The sequence below is a fragment of the Puma concolor genome, chromosome B4 (genome assembly GCF_028749965.1).
Source record: "Puma concolor isolate L17-30 chromosome B4, mPumCon1.1.hap2, whole genome shotgun sequence".
Lineage (NCBI taxonomy): Eukaryota > Metazoa > Chordata > Mammalia > Carnivora > Felidae > Puma > Puma concolor.
This window is the reverse complement of record NC_141673.1, coordinates 115996902-116002521: the sequence shown is the minus strand read 5'-3', so window position 1 is coordinate 116002521 and position 5620 is coordinate 115996902. Positions and strand designations below refer to the sequence as shown.

General features: G+C 41.3%; 1 pseudogene; it reads left to right on the top strand.

The window, feature by feature from the left end:
• The first annotated feature begins 1038 nt into the window (after window positions 1-1038).
• On the top strand, window positions 1039-5238 carry LOC112867948 (E3 UFM1-protein ligase 1 pseudogene; annotated as a pseudogene).
• Window positions 5239-5620: the final 382 nt, after the last annotated feature.

The window sequence follows — 5620 nt, the reverse complement described above, 5'->3', positions numbered from 1 at the left end:
GACAGAGGATCTGAAGCAGGCTCTGAGCTGACAGCAACGAGCCCGAAGCAGGGCTCAAACTCACAAACTATGACATCATGACCTGAGGTGACGTCAGACACTCACCTGACTGAGCCACCCAGGTACCCGACTGCCATCATCTTCTTACCCCTCTCCTCACTTCCAATATTGATTTCCCCCTTTCTGCTTACCACAATAGTTTGTTAGTACATTAGTCTGCTAGGATTGCTATAACAAAATATCACAGCCTGGAAAGCTTCAACAACAGAAATTTAATTCTAATTTAATACTAATTATGTAAAGGTCATATCTCCAAATACTGTCACCTTGAGGGGTAGGGCTTCAATATGAATTTGGGGTGGTGGGGAGGACACAACCTAGTCCATAGCAGTTGGATGGATCTTTAAAAAGTTAAAAATCAGGGGCGCCTGGGTGGCGCAGTCGGTTGGGCGTCCGACTTCAGCCAGGTCACGATCTCGCGGTCCGGGAGTTCGAGCCCCGCGTCGGGCTCTGGGCTGATGGCTCAGAGCCTGGAGCCTGTTTCCGATTCTGTGTCTCTCTCTCTCTCTCTGCCCCTCCCCCGTTCATGCTCTGTCTCTCTCTGTCCCAAAAATAAAATAAATAAACGTTGAAAAAAAAAAAATTTAAAAAGTTAAAAATCAGATCAGGTTTCTTCCCTGTGTAAAACTCTCCAATGGTGGGGCATGTGAGTGGCTCAGTTGGTTGAGCATCCAACTCTTGATTTCAGCTTGGGTCATGATGACAGGTCATGGGATGGAGCCCTGTGTTGGGCTCTATGCTGAGTGTGGAGCCTGCTTAAGATTTTCTCTCTCTCCCTCTGCTCCTCTGCCCACCACTCATGTGTGCTCTCTCTCTCTCAAAATAAAATAATAATAATAATAATAAACCCCTCCCAAATGGCTTCTCATCACTCTGAAGATAAAATCCAAACTCCTTACCTTGACTTTCAAAACTCTATGTAATCAGGTCCCTGTCTACCCATATTACCCAGGGCCACATCACACAACCTCAGGAGTCATGGTTCCCACACAACAGAATCATTTATGCAGAAACCCTCATCTGTGCTACGTTCAGTACATCTTGATATATCATCAGGCATCCTCGCTGTTTGGTCATCTGCAGTGGCAGATGGACTCTGCTCACCCAAAGTTAGGTTCAGATGTCCAGCCACATGATGCCACCCACACATCCTCAGAAGGTAGAACAAGATTTGTTACTTACCTTATATGAGATCTTTGAGGAGAGCAGGGCAGGTTCCCCCCTACCCCAAGCAGGTCTGCAGTGGCTTTCAAGACCAAGGAAATGAGATTGGCCTGGGTTTTTTTTTTATTGTGGATTGGGGGGTAGGGCTGCGGTGGCTAGGAAAGGGGCATGACTTGTTTGAGTCTCCTTCCAGAATTAAAGGAGGAAGTGCTGAACTTTTCTCATCAGCTTGTCCAGATATGGAATCCAAAGTGAAGAAGAGGGCATGAGGCTTAACAGCAATCAAATATCAAATATCAAAAATCCATCAGAACTATACTCCTCCAGCTTTTTGTTCCTCAAGAGGTCTTGACTCTTTTTGGCCTTTTGCTCTTGCATATAATTTCAAGGATCATCTCAAATCCCATAATAAGCCCTGTGAGGATTTTTTTTTTTTTTTTAAATTTTTTTTTTCAACGTTTATTTATTTTTGGGACAGAGAGAGACAGAGCATGAACGGGGGAGGGGCAGAGAGAGAGGGAGACACAGAATCGGAAACAGGCTCCAGGCTCCGAGCCATCAGCCCAGAGCCTGACGCGGGGCTCGAACTCACGGACCGCGAGATCGTGACCTGGCTGAAGTTGGACGCTCAACCGACTGCGCCACCCAGGCGCCCCAGCCCTGTGAGGATTTTTATCAGAATTGCACTGAATCTGTATATAAGTTGGGAGAATCACTGACATCTTTAGGATATTGAGCCCTTGCATCAAAGAACAGTGTGTATCTATTTAGGTGTTCTTTAATATTTCAATAAAAATAAATGATTTTCTCTGTTCAAGGTTTTTATGATATTTAGTCATATATATGTTACATTTTTTTGCCGCTTTTATAAAATTGTTTTATATGAGGGCACCTAGGTGGCTCAGTTGGTTAAGTGTCTGACTTTGGCTCTGGTCATGATCTCGCTGTTTGTGGGTTCGAGCCCCATGTTGGGTTCTGTGGTGACAGCTCAGAGCCTAAAGCCTGCTTCAGATTCTGTCTCTCTCTCTGCCCTTCCCCTGCTCATACTGTCTCTCTCTGCCTCTCAAAAAAATGAATAAATTTAAAAACATTGTTTTATATGAAATTGTGTTCCCAACTGAATCATACCTTATCAAGTAAGATAATGCTCCTTATCAGGTGAAGGAAGTTCCATTGTATTCCTAGTTTGCCAAGAATTTTTATCAAGGATAGGTATGAACTTAATCAAAACTGTTTTTTAAGTTTGTTTATTTTGAGGGAGGAGTAGGGGTGGGAAGAGAGATAGGGAGAGAAAGAATCCCAAGCAGGCTCTATGCTGACAGCACAGATGCAAGGGAGCACCGATGTAAGGCTCAGCCTCAAGAACCATGAGATCATGACCTGAGCCAAGATCAAGAGTTGGATGTTTAACCGACTGAGCCACGCAGGTGCCCCTCAAAACAGTTTTTTGGCTGTTAGTATGCCTTGTACTTTTTTGTTGAAAGCCAGACATGATGTACTGCGTGAAAGGAACTCTGGTAAATAGTCCTTTAGTAATGTAGTGATAAAGTATAGAAGGAGGGAAAGTGTTGGAGAGTGTTATGATTAAGTCTCTTTTAGTAAACCTGTGGCCCTGGTCTGTGAACTTCAGAAGTGCTTCTCAGATTTCCCTTCCCACTTTAGATGAGAAAAGATGGCTTGGGAAGGCTAGAGTTGTGTATTTCCCATCTTTACATGGAATGCTATAGGAGGGCTCAATTTGGATATTTCTCTTGTCTCACATAGAAGGTTAGGGCCAGGTGGAGTTGGCTATTTCCTTTCCCTTAGGTCGGTTATGTTCAGATAAAATCTCCAACAGGTTAGCCTTTGTTAGAATAGTTTCTTTTGAGGGCAGGGCTTATTATGAAAAACAGAATTCTCTGGTGTATTTCAAAATGATTACTTTTCCCTTGTCCCTGTCAGAAAAAGGAGGGTTTTTTCCTTTGATATTCCCTACAAGAACCTGTAGAGGCTCCTGGAGGTTAAAAAATCACCAAGATGTGGGGGGCTTCTTCGATGACTGGATTCCTATGGAGTTTTAAATTCTGTTTTGTCCACATTGAGGCTCCAGCAATTTATCAATTATAGTTTAGATTTTTAATGCAGAATGGATCATAGACCTAAATGTAAAACATAAAAGTATAAAACTTCTAGAAGAAAGCATACAAGAAAATCTTTGTGACCTTGAGTAAGGAAAAGAGTTCTTAGACATAACAACAAAAACATTATCCATAGGAAAATGGGATAAGTCAGACTTTATCAAAATTGAAAACTATTCTATTAAGAGGAAGAAAAGACAAGACATGGACTGGGAGAAAATATTTGTAAATCACGTATCTGACAGATAAATAGTATCCAGAATATGTATACTCTCAAAACTCAGCAATAAGAAAACAACTCAAAAAACAAGTTGGCAAAAGATTTGAATGGACATTTCATCAAAGAAAGTATACAGTTAGCAAATAAGATGTTCAGCATCCTTAGTCATTAGGAAAATGCAGTTAAAAACACATTGGATATCACTACTCATTAATTAGAATGGTTTATTTTTTAGGCTGACATATGGGCAGTTCTTTGGTGGCTGGGTAAGTAGGGAAAGGACACCTATGGTGGTTGGCAGCTGACTTCCAGTGGGCACAGCTCACCACAGTTATGCAGAGGTTGTCAGAGTGGAACTGCATTGCGATTGTGAATAAATTGATTGCTCAGAAAGAGCTGGAAGTAGTTTACACACTCGATGGGAAGGAATATATTATTCCAACTCAAATTAGCAAAGAAATGAGAGATGAGCTATGTGTCTGAGGCTGTTGAGTAAACGTTGATCTGCAACAGGTAATCAATGTGGATCTGATTCTTGCTGAAAATAGAATTGGTGACATTGTTAAATCAGAAAAGCACATTCAGCTAGTATTGGGATAACTGATAGATGAGAACTATTTGTATCTGTTATAGGAGGTAAATGACAAATTGCAAGAAAGTGATCAAGTCACCATATCCCAACTGTGTAAAACCTATGATCTTTTGGAAACTTTCTGACACAGGCACTAACTCAAAGACTAGATAGACTTATTAATGGCCACATGGCTCTCTTAATAACAGAGGAGCAATATTTACTGAAGCTTTTATAGCTTGACATAAAGCACGCATCGTGGACTGTTCAGCGCTATTACCCAGCCTACAGCAGTGAATTCTCTGATTTTAAAATCTGGATGTCAAGAGCAGCTACTTTACTCTGTGTTTGAGGAACTTGTTAACAATGGATGTTTATGGGGCTCTCTGGTTGGTGGAAGACAGGACGAGGCAGTGTTCATTCCTGACATTCACTCCAGAACACATCAGGCAGAATGGCTATCTAGAATTTGATGCTTTGTCCAGACTTGGAATCCCAGATGCTGTGACCTACATAAAGAAAAGACAGAAGACCTACACAAGTCTTGTCTTCGAAAGCAGCTGTGTGGTCAATGATTTGCAAATCATGTGGAAGCATCAGTAGAGGAAGCCATCAGTTCTGGAACATGGTTGATATTGTACCCCTGTTTCTCAGTTCTTTATCAGTTGAAGATGCTGTGATATTGTTTCAACAGGGTGATGAGAGCATTCTGCAAGCAGGTTTCAGCTGTAGTCTTTAGTGACACCATTGTAGTCAGTGGAAAATTTCTGAATAACTGCATAGAACTATTCGGTGAGCTGATGCACCAGGAAGCTGAAAAGGAACTGAAAAATAATCTGTTCACTTAATCACTGAAGAAGATCTGAAACAAGTCTCCATTTTAGAATGCATTAATACAAGTACAAAGGATAAAAAAAGATGAAGGAAAGAGAAAAGCAACAGAGGGGAATGGAAGTGTGAGAGGAGGTAGCAGCAATGCCAGAAAGTACACAATTTTAAAAATCAAGAAGAAAGCAAGAAAAGATGATAGTGATGATGAGTCATCTTACACTGGGAAGAAGAAACCAGAGATCACTTTTATGTTCCAACATGAGATTGAAGATTAAAAAAAAAATTTTTTTTTAATCTTTATTTATTTTTGAGAGAGAAAGAGACAGAGGGCAAGCAGGGGAGGGACAGAGAGAGAGGGAGACACAGAATCCAAAGCAGGCTCCAGGCTCTGAGCTGTCAGTACAGAGCCTGATGAGGGGCTTGAGACCACAGACCATGAGATCACGCCTGAGCTGAAGTCGGAAGCTTAACTGACGGAGCCACCCAGGCGCCGCTCTTCCTGTTCTCCTTTTTTTGGGAGTGAATTCCTTCATCTTGTCATTTTGGAGGAAGAAGAAAATTAATAAAATTAAAAATTAAAATTAAAAAAATTAAAAACAAAACAAAATCAAATAAAGGAAGCTAGATCCAAGGTGTGTTTCGGTTTGCTTATTGAAA